This window comes from Mobula birostris, unplaced genomic scaffold (assembly GCF_030028105.1).
Source record: "Mobula birostris isolate sMobBir1 unplaced genomic scaffold, sMobBir1.hap1 scaffold_283, whole genome shotgun sequence".
NCBI lineage: Eukaryota > Metazoa > Chordata > Chondrichthyes > Myliobatiformes > Myliobatidae > Mobula > Mobula birostris.
The window spans coordinates 433,331-445,871 of record NW_027275886.1 but is presented as its reverse complement, the minus strand read 5'-3'; the positions used below and the strand labels follow the sequence as shown (position 1 = coordinate 445,871).

Here is a 12,541-nt window from a genome sequence, read left to right as displayed (position 1 = left end):
TGCAGAGGGTGGTTAGGGGAGCAGAGAAGGTTATTGGGGTCTCCCTACCTTCTGTCCAAGACCTCTTTCAGAGTCGATGCCTCCAGAAGTCACGGTCCATCATTAAAGACCCCTCACACCCTCTCCATGAACTGTTTGTTCTTCTGCCATCAGGCAAACATTACAGAAGCATCAAAACTACAAACACAAGACTACTAAACAGCTTCCTCCCACAGGCAGTCAGACTGGACACTTTTAACTTGCAGTGGACACTTATAACTGATTTTAACTGACATGCAGCTGTTGTGTTTTACTATTTATTGTTATGTTTATTATTTAGTGTTGCGTTTGTTATGTTATGATTGCACTGCCCCTGAGAAACGCTGTCTCATTCTGCCCTGCAGAGCTGATGTATGGTTAGAATGACAATAAAGTTTTTTGAATCTTGAATCTTTAAAACAGCCCATTTCTCCGTCCCTTCAGTTCAGTTCCCACTCGCCCCCTCCAATGCTAATTTAAACTCTCCCCAAAAGCCTTAGCAAAACTCCCTGCCAGGATATCAGTCCCCTTCAGATTCTAGTGCAACCCGTCCTTTTTGTACAGGTCACGCTTGTCCCAAAATACATCCCAATGATCCATAAATCTGAATGTCTGCCCCCTGCTCCAATCCCTCAGCCACGCATCCATTCTCCACTTCACTCTATTCTTGTAAGATCATTACTGATGCCTCCACAATCTCTGCAGCTACCTCTTCTTGCAGAACCTGGGGTGAAGTCCATCTGGTCCATTTGACATATCCACCTTCAGATGTTTCAGATTCCCAAGCACCTTTTCACAATAGCACCTACTTCTGCCCCTTGACACTCGAATTTCTGGCATAGTGTCTTCCACAGTGAAAACTGGCGCAAATACTTAAATTTATTTGTCATTCCTTTGCCCCCATTACTACCTCTCCAGTGGTCTGATATCCACTCTCACTATGCTTTTAGTCTTCCCATATCGGAAAAAAAATTCGGTATAATTTTTACTATTGGCTAGCTTACCCTCACATTTCATTTTTCCTCAAGTTTTTTTAGTTGCATTCTGTTGGTTTTTAAAAGCTTCCCAATCCTCTAATTTCCCATTAATTTTGCTGTATTATATGTTCCCTCTTTTGTTTTTATGCTGTCTTTGACTTCCCTTGTCAGCCATGGCTGCTTCGTCCCCCCTTTAGAACACTACTACATCAGTTCTGCACCTTCTGAATTGCCCCCACAAACACAAGCCATCATCCCTGCTCATGTCCCCTTCCAATCAACTTTGTCTAGCTCCTCTCTCATGCCTCTGTAATACCCTTTAGTCCACTGTAATACTGATACATCTGACTTTAGCTTCTCCTCAAACTGCGGGTAAATTCTGTCATATTCTGATCACTGCCTCTCAAATGTTCCTTTACCTTAAGCTCCCTTATCAAATTTGATCCATTACACAACACCCAATTCCCAACTGCCTTTCCCTTAGTGGGCTCAACCAGACGCTATTCTAAAAAGCTATCTCATGGACATTCTATAAATTCTCTCTCTTGTGATCAGGCGCCAAACTGATTTTCCCAATCTACCTGCATATCGAAATCCGAATGACTATCTTAACATTGCCCTTTTTACATGCCTTTTCTATCTCCTTACCCTCACTGGTGCGTGGTACAGGTAGCAATCAAGATATGACTACCCTGGAGGTCCTGCTTTTCAGCTTTCTATCAAACTCCTTATATTCTCTGTTTTGGACCTTTTTTCTCTGTTTTCCTCCCCATGTTATTGGTACCAATATGTATCATGACTTCTGGCTGCTCACCTTCTTACCCTAGAATGCTGTGGTCCCAATCTGGACATTTGTGAACCTGGCACTTAGGAGGCAAAAGTACTGCCTGAGCTTCATCCACAGCATCCCCTACATGCTCCACTAACTATGGAATCCTCTGTCACCACTGCACTCCTTCCTCCCTTCCCTTCTGAGCTATAAGAGGGGAGGAGAAGATGGCGGCGCGACGCAACTTGCAGCGGCCACTCCGGTGATGATGTCCGTTATTTGTCAAGTAGGGCGCCATGCACAATCCTGATTTGATGGAGCTGGACGTGAGAGCACGGAGAAACATTTGGTGAAACTTCTGAAATGCCTGCTTCGCTGCTGCTACTGTGTGGTCCAGAATCTCTGGAGGGGAAGGCCCTGAGTCCTCGGCTTTGTTTGTTGCTCCGTGGCCGGGACGGGGTCGAAGCGCTCAGCAGAGGATGGTGCTCAGAGGGGCTGTGTCAGAGGCTCGAAGTTTTCAGACAGACTCAGAGTCTGCTGTGGTCGGGTGCTTCCAATGGTGCTGCATCAGCAAGTTTGCGGTGCTTGGTGGTTCATGGCAGGGAGAGTTTCTCCCTTCTGCTGTCTGTGTGAGATGATGAGGATATCAGGACTTTGAGACTTTTTTTTACCGTGCCCATGGTCTGCTCTTTATCAAATTATGGTATTGCTTTGCACTGTTGTAACTATGTTATAATTACGTGGTTTTGTCAGTTTTAGTCGTGGTTTGTCCTGTGTTTTCTTGTGATATTATTCTGGAGGAACATTGTATCATTGGAGTCTGGAGGTCTCCCGGAGTTCCACATCTCGCACAAAGAACATGCCATTAACTCTGGACTCATCCTCAGCACACTGTCTAGGTCCTAATAGACAGAGAAAGAGAGGAGAGGGAAGACTTTTATGTGCATTGCTCATTAGTGTTACTCAGCTCTGTAGCTGGTCAACACACCATGGGAAGGACATTGCCTGAACTGGAGACTTTGTTTGTTTACCCTTGAGTGAAGGAAGCTGAGGGGGACACGTGTCACAACGATTGCAGATTTTGAGAGGCACAAAGGAGCCAATGGGAAACACAGTGCACAATCGTTTGACAGAATACCGACTTCCGAAACTGGGTTGTCCACCCAGTTAGGACAGTGGGAAGGGAGGCTACCCTGAGGCTAAACTGAGCTCTCCAACTCACGGATACCAGCAGCAGAGGCAGGCATCTTGTTTCAGCAAGAGTCTGACCAGCTGAGGGTGTCCATTACATCCACTGTTCATTAGCTTAATCCAAAGCAGGCACTGGGGAGATTACAGAAAGAATAAAGACATTACTTTCATTTGTTGCAAGTATATTAAAATGCATTGTTTGTGTCAACGACCAACTCAGTCTGAGAAATTGCTGGGGCAGCCCGCAAGTGTCATCACTCTTCTGGCACCAACATAGCATGCCCACAACTTCCTGACCCTAAACACAGCATGTCCACAACTTCCTGACCCTAAACACAGCATGCCCACAACTTCCTGACCCTAAACATAGCATGTCCACAACTTCCTAACCCTAAACATAGCGTGCCCACAACTTAATAACCCTAAACACAGATTGCCCACAACTTCCTGACCCTAAACACAGCATGCCCACAACTTAATAACCCTAAACATAGCATGCCCACAACTTCCTGACCCTAAACGTAGCGTGCCCACAACTTAATAACCCTAAACATAGCGTGCCCACAACTTAATAACCCTAAACACAGATTGCCCACAACTTCCTGACCCTAAACACAGCATGCCCACAACTTAATAACCCTAAACATAGCATGCCCACAACTTCCTGACCCTAAACATAGCGTGCCCACAACTTAATAACCCTAAACATAGCGTGCCCACAACTTAATAACCCTAAACACAGATTGCCCACAACTTCCTGACCCTAAATACAGCATGCCGACAACTTAATAACCCTAAACATAGCGTGCCCACAACTTAATAACCCTAAACACAGATTGCCCACAACTTCCTGACCCTAAACACAGCATGCCCACAACTTAATAACCCTAAACATAGCATGCCCACAACTTAATAACTCTAAACACAGATTGTCCACAACTTCCTGACCCTAAACACAGCATGCCCACAACTTAATAACCCTAAACACAGATTGTCCACAACTTCCTGACCCTAAACACAGCATGCCCACAACTTAATAACCCTAAACATAGAATGCCCACAACTTCCTGACCCTAAACATAGCATGCCCACAACTTAATAACCCTAAACATAGCGTGCCCACAACTTAATAACCCTAAACACAGATTGCCCACAACTTCCTGACCCTAAATACAGCATGCCCACAACTTAATAACCCTAAACATAGCGTGCCCACAACTTAATAACCCTAAACACAGATTGCCCACAACTTCCTGACCCTAAACACAGCATGCCCACAACTTCCTGGCCCTAAACACAGCATGCCCACAACTTCCTGGCCCTAAACACAGCATGCCCACAACTTAATAACCCTAAACATAGCGTGCCCACAACTTAATAACCCTAAACACAGATTGTCCACAACTTCCTGACCCTAAACATAGCATGCCCACAACTTAATAACCTTAAACATAGAATGCCCACAACTTCCTGACCCTAAACATAGCATGCCCACAACTTAATAACCCTAAACATAGCGTGCCCACAACTTCCTGACCCTAACCCCTACGTACGTCTTTGGGATGAGGGAGGGAACCCACGCGGTCACAGGGAGAACGTACAAGCTTACAGACGGTGGCGAAATCATTGGGGCTATAATAGTGTTACATTAACCACTACAATGACCCTAGCTTCACAGTGTGGCCAGCACTCCTCAATAAAGAGGAGTAATGTGTGGGGACCTTAAAGTCATTCTTTCCTGCTTGTATCACTTTGAGGGACTTGTTAGAGGAATATCAGGGTACCCAGTCCTGTGTGCTGTGACTCCTGGAGTGGCTGGGAATTGATAGAGCTGTCGGTGGTCTGAATGGCCTCATTGGTGGGAGGTCTGATGAACTCAGGGGCCAGGTGTTGGAACGGACTGAGCTGTCAGATGGAGTCCATGTACATGCACCTTGTGAAAGTAAGAGAGTTACATGGATCACGTTTTATAAGGTGCGGTCAGCCTGCAGTTTATGAAAAATATATTATATTACTCACTTGGATGTGATGTAGTAATTTAATTAGTAAGTTGCAGATGACATGACAATTGGTAGCGTGCGCAGCAAGAATGTTGCAGAATTCCACCCTGTGCAAGGTGATATGCCTTGGGAAGGTGATACATTTTGGTCGGGATACGACTTGGGATGTTTCCTCTGGTGGAGCACAGCCTCAAAACTGAGGGGCGACCTTCTACAACAGAGTTAAGGAATTATTTTTTTTTTTAGCCACAGCGCAGTGAATCTGTGGAATGTTCTGCCACAGACCAAGTTTGTAGGTACATTTAAAGTGGACATTGACAGATTTCTGATTGGTTGGGGCATCAAGGGATATGGTGAGAAGGCAGGTGTATGGGGTTGAATGGGATCTGGGATCAGCCATGATGAAATGGTAGACTGGACTCGATGGGCCGAATGGCCTAATTCTGCTCCTATGTCTTATGGTCTTACATCCAGAACATGTTGCCAGAGGTGATGGTGGAATCAGAGTATAATCTTGGTGTTTAAGAGACATTTAGACAGATATTTAATTAAGTAATTTCACTGTATGTTTTGGTGTACATGCGACATATAAAGCTAATCTCTGGAAGTATGTGGATAAATGGATCAGTGTTGATGGACCGCGCAGACAAGGTACGAGTCCATCCACCTACAAATAGTTGGGTGACCATCAGAGGAAGAGGGACCGGTAGGGAGCATCTTACTCCACAACTGTTGTTCCAGTTTGAAATACAGTGGAGATGAATGTTCCTCCACCAGCAGATGTTATCCACATGTGTAGGCAGCCATCAATCCCAGAGGATCATGGGTTTGCACCTCTGGTGGACTGTGTCCTCTCCGGGGCACAAGCCTGGTCAGGAAGATTTGAAGAACCGGCTGTTGCCCCATGCAGCGGGTTCCCCCTCTTCACGTCACTGATGTAGTCCAAGGGAAGGGCAAGCGCCGATACAGCTTGGCATCAGTGTCTTCGCAGAGGCTGTCAGTGTGAAGTTGTGAACAACACCAAACTGCCTTAGGGATCCCAGCTCCGGATTTCTTCCTCGGGGTTTTTATCCTGAAGTCTGGGTGGGTATGACCGCAAAGCAGCGGAGGTTTAAAATCGGTATTCCTTCTAGGCGGACTGCCGAGCCCCACCTGCAACAACAGAATGATGAGCAGAGGCACTTGGGATATGGTTGTATACACAGGGAGACATCGCGGAAACTTTATCGTTTCAGTTGCAGCCATCACTATTAGAATATGAGGGCATATCAGAGATTGTGGAGGATGCTGGTGGGATCCTTTAACTGGGAATACTTTTCCTTACAGAAGGCTGACAGTGATCTCTCTGATAACATGAGGGGCCCCAGCAGACCGGCCAGTGGGATGTGCTCTCTGTTTACATATGAAAATGAAAGAGGAAATGAAATTTTAAAAAAACAGGAAGCACTTCCATGCGGTCTGAAGTTGGAAACTGCAATGCCTTTCTGCAGAAGTAAGCTGGAATTGGGTAGGTATATTGAGGAGAAATATTGACAAGGGTTGCCATGGGAAGTGTAGGCTGGAACAATCCAATGCAGGTGCTCGATTCGACCATGAGTGCCTGAGGAGAGCACGGCCGGCTCTTGCCCCCACCCCAGGTTCCTACCGCTCCCCTGGGACGACAAGTAGCAATGCAGCGAGCCGCGCTGCTTCAGCTTCGCCATCGCTGCCCCGCACAATCGCACTCGGCCTCACTGAGCGGTCCTCCAAACATCGAGCCGCCACTGACTGGAAGGCGTGCATCTGCTAACCGGAAAGGGATACGGCGAATCCAGCACGTCGGCCAGTGTTCCACCAGTTTATTGGTCAAGCCACAGTTCCTTACGGCGCTGATTGGTGGAGCGTCACGTCCATCATGTACGATTGGGGGGGGAGGGGCGGTGAGCAAGCTCGGCGCTTGGTTATGGCCGGCAACAGCGGTTTTGGGCTTTGATGATGGAGGGACCGCCACCGGCGTGTGCCCCGGGCAGGGTATGAGGTAGGATCAGAGCTGTTAATGCCCTCCCCCGGGGGGAGAGCGCCGGTCACCGTGTGTGTGTCGAGCGCGTAGCGGGTCGCCCCGGTAACGGGTGACGGGCGACGGGCCGCCTGTCTCACACGTGCCCTGATTGGTGCATTCATTCCCAGGGCAGGCTGCCCGACCCCGGCCGGCGCTCACCCCGGCTCCCGGTCTCGCCGTGCACGGCAGTGAGCTGTAAGTTTCATTGACGGTTACTTACTGAGTGGCTTCACTTCCAAACACTCCGCATCGGTGGTGAGGAGAGGGTGAGAGTGAGTGTAGGAGGCATACGTACCTGTACCGACACCCTCTTATTCATATCCTCCTTCCCACACATCATCCACAAACTGCACCACAACTTCCACCACTCCTCCTTTTGCCACAGCCTCCATCCTCACTTCCTCCCTCCCCTTCTGTCTCCAACCTCTACCCCAGCCACCCCTCCCTCTCCACCCACCTTCCCTCTCCCCCGCTCCATCCCTCTCCCGCTCGCTCCCTCCCCCCCCTCCTCCCGCTCGCTCCCTCCCCCCCCTCCTCCCGCTCGCTCCCTCCCCCCCTCCTCCCGCTCGCTCCCTCCCCCCCCTCCTCCCGCTCGCTCCCTCCCCCCCTCCTCCCGCTCCCTCCCTCCCCCCTCCTCCGCTCGCTCCCTCCCCCCCCTCCTCCCGCTCGCTCCCTCCCCCCCTCCTCCCGCTCGGCTCCCTCCCCCCCCTCCTCCGCTCGCTCCCTCCCCCCCTCCTCCCGCTCGCTCCCTCCCCCCCTCCTCCCGCTCGCTCCCTCCCCCCCTCCTCCCGCTCGCTCCCTCCCCCCTCCTCCCGCTCCCTCCCTCCCTCGGAACGCCGTGCCTGCCCGCTCCCACCCTCCCGGAACCCCGCTCCCTCCCTCCCCGAGCTTGCCCGCTCCCTCCCTCCCTCCCTCCCTCGCCGCGCCTGCCCGCTCGCTCCCTCCCCCCCCTCCTCCCGCTCGCTCCCTCCCCCCCCTCCTCCCGCTCGCTCCCTCCCCCCCTCCTCCCGCTCGCTCCCTCCCCCCCTCCTCCCGCTCGCTCCCTCCCCCCCTCCTCCCGCTCGCTCCCTCCCCCCCTCCTCCCGCTCGCTCCCTCCCCCCCTCCTCCCGCTCCCTCCCTCCCAACCCCGCGCCTGCCCGCTCCCTCCCTCCCCGGAACCCCGCTCCCTCCCTCCCCCCTCCCTGAGCTTACCTGCTCCCTCCCTCCCTCCCCGAGCTTGCCCGCTCCCTCCCTCCCTCCCCCCCTCCTCCCGCTCGCTCCCTCCCCCCCTCCTCCCGCTCGCTCGCTCCCTCCTCCCTCCCTCGGAACGCCGCGCCTGCCCGCTCCCACCCTTCCCGGAACCCCGCTCCTCCCTCCCTCCCGAGCTTGCCCGCTCGCTCCCTCCCCCCCTCCTCCCGCTCGCTCCCTCCCAACCCCGCGCCTGCCCGCTCCCTCCCTCCCCGGAACCCCGCTCCCTCCCTCCCCCCCTCCCTGAGCTTACCTGCTCCCTCCCTCCCTCCCCGAGCTTGCCGCTCCCTCCCTCCCTCCCCCCTCCTCCCGCTCGCTCCCTCCCCCCCTCCTCCCGCTCGCTCGCTCCCTCCCTCCCTCCCTCGGAACGCCGCGCCTGCCCGCTCCCACCCTTCCCGGAACCCCGCTCCCTCCCTCCCTCCCCGAGCTTGCCCGCTCGCTCCCTCCCCCCCTCCTCCCGCTCGCTCCCTCCCCCCCTCCTCCCGCTCGCTCCCTCCCAACCCCGCGCCTGCCCGCTCCCTCCCTCCCCGGAACCCCGCTCCCTCCCTCCCCCCCTCCCTGAGCTTACCTGCTCCTCCCTCCCTCCCCGAGCTTGCCCGCTCCCTCCCTCCCTCCCCCCTCCTCCCGCTCGCTCCCTCCCCCCCCTCCTCCCGCTCGCTCGCTCCCTCCCTCCCTCCCTCGGAACGCCGCGCCTGCCCGCTCCCACCCTTCCGGAACCCGCTCCCTCCCTCCCTCCCGAGCTTGCCCGCTCGCTCCCTCCCCCCCTCCTCCCGCTCGCTCCCTCCCCCCCTCCTCCCGCTCGCTCCCTCCCAACCCCGCGCCTGCCCGCTCCCTCCCTCCCCGGAACCCCGCTCCCTCCCTCCCCCCCTCCCTGAGCTTACCTGCTCCCTCCCTCCCTCCCCGAGCTTGCCCGCTCCCTCCCTCCCTCCCCCCCTCCTCCCGCTCGCTCCCTCCCCCCCTCCTCCCGCTCGCTCCCTCCCCCCCCCCGGAACCCCGCTCCCTCCCTCCCCCCCTCCCTGAGCTTACCTGCTCCCTCCCTCCCTCCCTCCCCCCCTCCTCCCGCTCCCTCCCTCCCTCCCCCCCTCCTCCCGCTCCCTCCCTCCCTCCCCCCCTCCTCCCGCTCCCTCCCTCCCTCCCCCCTCCTCCCGCTCGCTCCCTCCCTCCCCCCCTCCTCCCGCTCGCTCCCTCCCCCCCTCCTCCGCTCGCTCCCTCCCCCCCCTCCTCCCGCTCGCTCCCTCCCCTCCTCCCGCTCGCTCCCTCCCCCCCCTCCTCCCGCTCGCTCCCTCCCCCCCTCCTCCCGCTCGCTCCCTCCCCCCCTCCTCCCGCTCGCTCCCTCCCCCCCCCCCCGGAACCCCGCTCCCTCCCTCCCTCCCTCCCTGAGCTTACCTGCTCCCTCCCTCCCTCCCCGAGCTTGCCGCTCCCTCCCTCCCTCGCCGCGCCTGCCCACTTCCTCCCTCCCTCCTTCCCCGAACCCCGCGCCTGCCCGCCCCCTCCCCCCTCCCCCGCTAGCCCCCCCTCCCCCCCTCCCCCGCTAGCCCCCCCTCCCCCCTCCCCCGCTAGCCCCCCCTCCCCCCTCCCGCTAGCCCCCCCACCTGTTTTGCAGATGTTCTCTCTGGGAGGAAAGCATGCCTGGTCTTTTGTATAACACTGATGAGGGTAACTCAAGAACTGCCATCTAGCCTGGCCTACCTATGGTTGTAGAGAGAGAGCAACGGTGTGCAGAGTATCGTTGACCTTCAGAGTGATGCTCACGTATAACAACAGGATAAACAAAAATTCTCGGTCTCAGCGACGGACTCTTCGGCTAATTTTGGTTGCTTTTCTATTTGAATCATAATAGTACATATTGTACTCAAGGGTTAAATGTTATCAGGTGTTGTGTAAGTACTGCTTTGTTCGACATGGTAGGAGGTGCTTAGTACAGAATGAATTTTTCTGCCCTGGCTGGAGTGAGCTGAGACAGGGGGAATGTTTGTGAATGCCATGTCCTTTGCTGTGCTGGGGAGAAACCATTCAACTTGTTCTCCTCTTTAGACCATGAGACATTGGAGTAGAATTAGACCAGTGCCCTCTCGTTCCAGACTCCCCCACCATGGGAAACGTCCTGTCCACATCTACTCTGTCTCGGCCTTTCAACATTTGAAAGGTTCCAGTGAGATCCCCCTCATGATCCTAAATTCCGCGAGTACAGACCCAGAGCCATCAAACATTCCTCGTATGATAACCCTTTCATTCCCAGAATCATCCTTGTGAACTTCCTCTGGACCGTCTCCAATGCCAGCACATCTTTTCTAAGATGAGGAGCCCTAAATTGCTCACAGTACTCAAGGTGAGGCATCACCAGCACCTTATAAAGCCTCAGCATCACATCACTGCTCAAAGACCTCTTGAAATGAATGCTAACATTACATTTGCCTTCCTCACCACCGACTCTACCTGCAAATTAACCTTTAGAGTGTTCTGCACAAGGACTCCCAAATCTTTATGCATCTCAGATTCCTGGATTTTCTCCCCATTTAGAAAATTGTATGCACATTTATTTCTACTACCAAAGTGCATGACCATGCATTTTCCAACATTGTATTTCATTTGCCACTTTCCTGCCCATTCTCCTAATCTGTCTAAGTCCTTCTACAGTCTATCTGTTTCCTCAACACTACCTACCCCTCTACCAATCTCTGTATCATATGCAAACTTGGCAGTGAAGCCATCTATTCTATCCTATCATCTAAATCATTTATATACAGCATAAAAAGAAGTGGTCCCATCCCTAACCCCTGTGGAACACCAGTAGTCGCTGGCAGCCAACCAGAAAAGGATCCTTTTATTCCTAGTCAGTGCCTCCTACCAATCAACCAATGATCTAACTATGCTAGTAACTTTCCTGTAATACCATGGGCTCTTAACTTGGGAAGCAGCCTCATGTGGCATCTTGTCAAAGGCCTTCTGAAAGGCCAAATATGCAACATCCACTGCATCCCTTTATCTATTCTACTTGTAATCTCTTCAAACAATTCCAACAGGTTCATCAGGCAGGATTTTCCCTGAAGGAAACCATGCTGACTTTGTCCTATCTTGTCCTGTGTCACCAAGTACTCCATCACCTCATCCTTAACAATCGACTCTAACTTCTTCCCAGCCACTGAGGTCAGGCTAACTGGTCTATAATTTCCTTTCTGCTGCTTTCCTCCTTTCTTAAAGAGTGAAGTGACATTTGCAATTTTCCTGTCCTCTGGCATCATACCAGAGTCCAATGTTTTTTGAACTATCAGTACTAATGCCTCCACAGTCTCTGCCACTTCCCCTTTCAGAACCCTGAGGTACAGTTCCTGTAGTCCAGATGACTCATGTACCCTTAGAGGTCTTTCAGCTTTTTGAGCACCTTCTCCCCTGTAATAGTAACTGCACTCATTTCTCTTTAGATTATGAAGACACTCAGTCCTCATTTATTGTCATTTAGAAATGCATGCATTAAAAAATGATACAACATTCCTCCAGAATGATATCACAGGAAAACACAGGACAAACCAAGACTAAAACTGACAAAACCACATAATTATAATATATAGTTACAACAGTGCAAAGCAATACCATAATTTGATAAAGAGCAGATCATGGGCACGGTAAAAAAAAAGTCTCAAAGTCCCGATAGCCCCATCATCTCACACAGACAGTAGAAGGGAGAAACTCTCCCTGCCATGAGCCTCCAAGCGCCGCAAACTTGCCGATGCAGCACCATTGGAAGCACCTGACCGCAGCGGACTCGGAGTCCGTCCATAAACTTTGAGCCTCCGACGAGCCCCTCTGACACAGCCTCTCCGAGCACCATCCTCTGCCAAATGCTTCAACCCTGGCCTGGCTGCCGAGCAACAAGCAAAGCCAAGGACTCGGGGCCTTCCCCTCCTGAGATTCTGGACCACACAGTAGAAGCAGCAGCGAAGCAGGCATTTCAGAAGTTTCTGCTGATGTTCCTCTGTACTCTCACGTCTGTCTCCATCAAATCAGGATTGTGCACGGCACCCCACTTGACAAATAACAGACATCACCACCGGAGTGGCTGCTGCGAGCTGCATCGTGCCGCCATCTTCTCTCCTCTCTTCCCTCACACCCTTCAAAATCTTGCACACTGAAGGCTGATGCAAAGCACTCATTTAGTTCATCTGCCATCTCCTTGTCCCTCGTTATTATATCTCCGTCCTCATTTTCTCGTGGTCCTATATCCACTCTAATCTCTTTTAATTTTTACATGCTTGAAAAAGCTTTTCTTATCCACTTTGATATTGTTTGCTAGCTTGCTTTCGTATTTCCCCTCCTAATGAT

At 52.7% G+C, this 12,541-nt stretch overlaps 1 protein-coding gene and 1 long non-coding RNA gene across 4 annotated transcripts in view; one reads left to right on the top strand and one right to left on the bottom strand.

Moving 5' to 3' along the window:
- Positions 1-4,979: 4,979 nt before the first annotated feature.
- On the bottom strand, positions 4,980-10,043 carry LOC140192856 (uncharacterized). The gene is made up of 2 exons (XR_011884472.1): positions 9,911-10,043; positions 4,980-6,107 (listed from the first exon to the last, which is right to left on the bottom strand). It is a non-coding gene; the product is annotated as an uncharacterized lncRNA (long non-coding RNA).
- osgn1 (oxidative stress induced growth inhibitor 1) overlaps positions 6,857-12,541 on the top strand; it is a 138,228-nt gene continuing 132,543 nt past the window's right edge. The window contains exon 1 of one of the 3 annotated variants that reach the window (XM_072250343.1): positions 6,857-6,972. The gene's annotated coding sequence lies outside the window, so the exon portion shown is untranslated. Of the gene's footprint in view, positions 6,973-7,087; positions 7,189-12,541 lie in introns of those variants that run through there. The other 2 variants (XM_072250340.1, XM_072250341.1) reach the window with 2 other exon arrangements.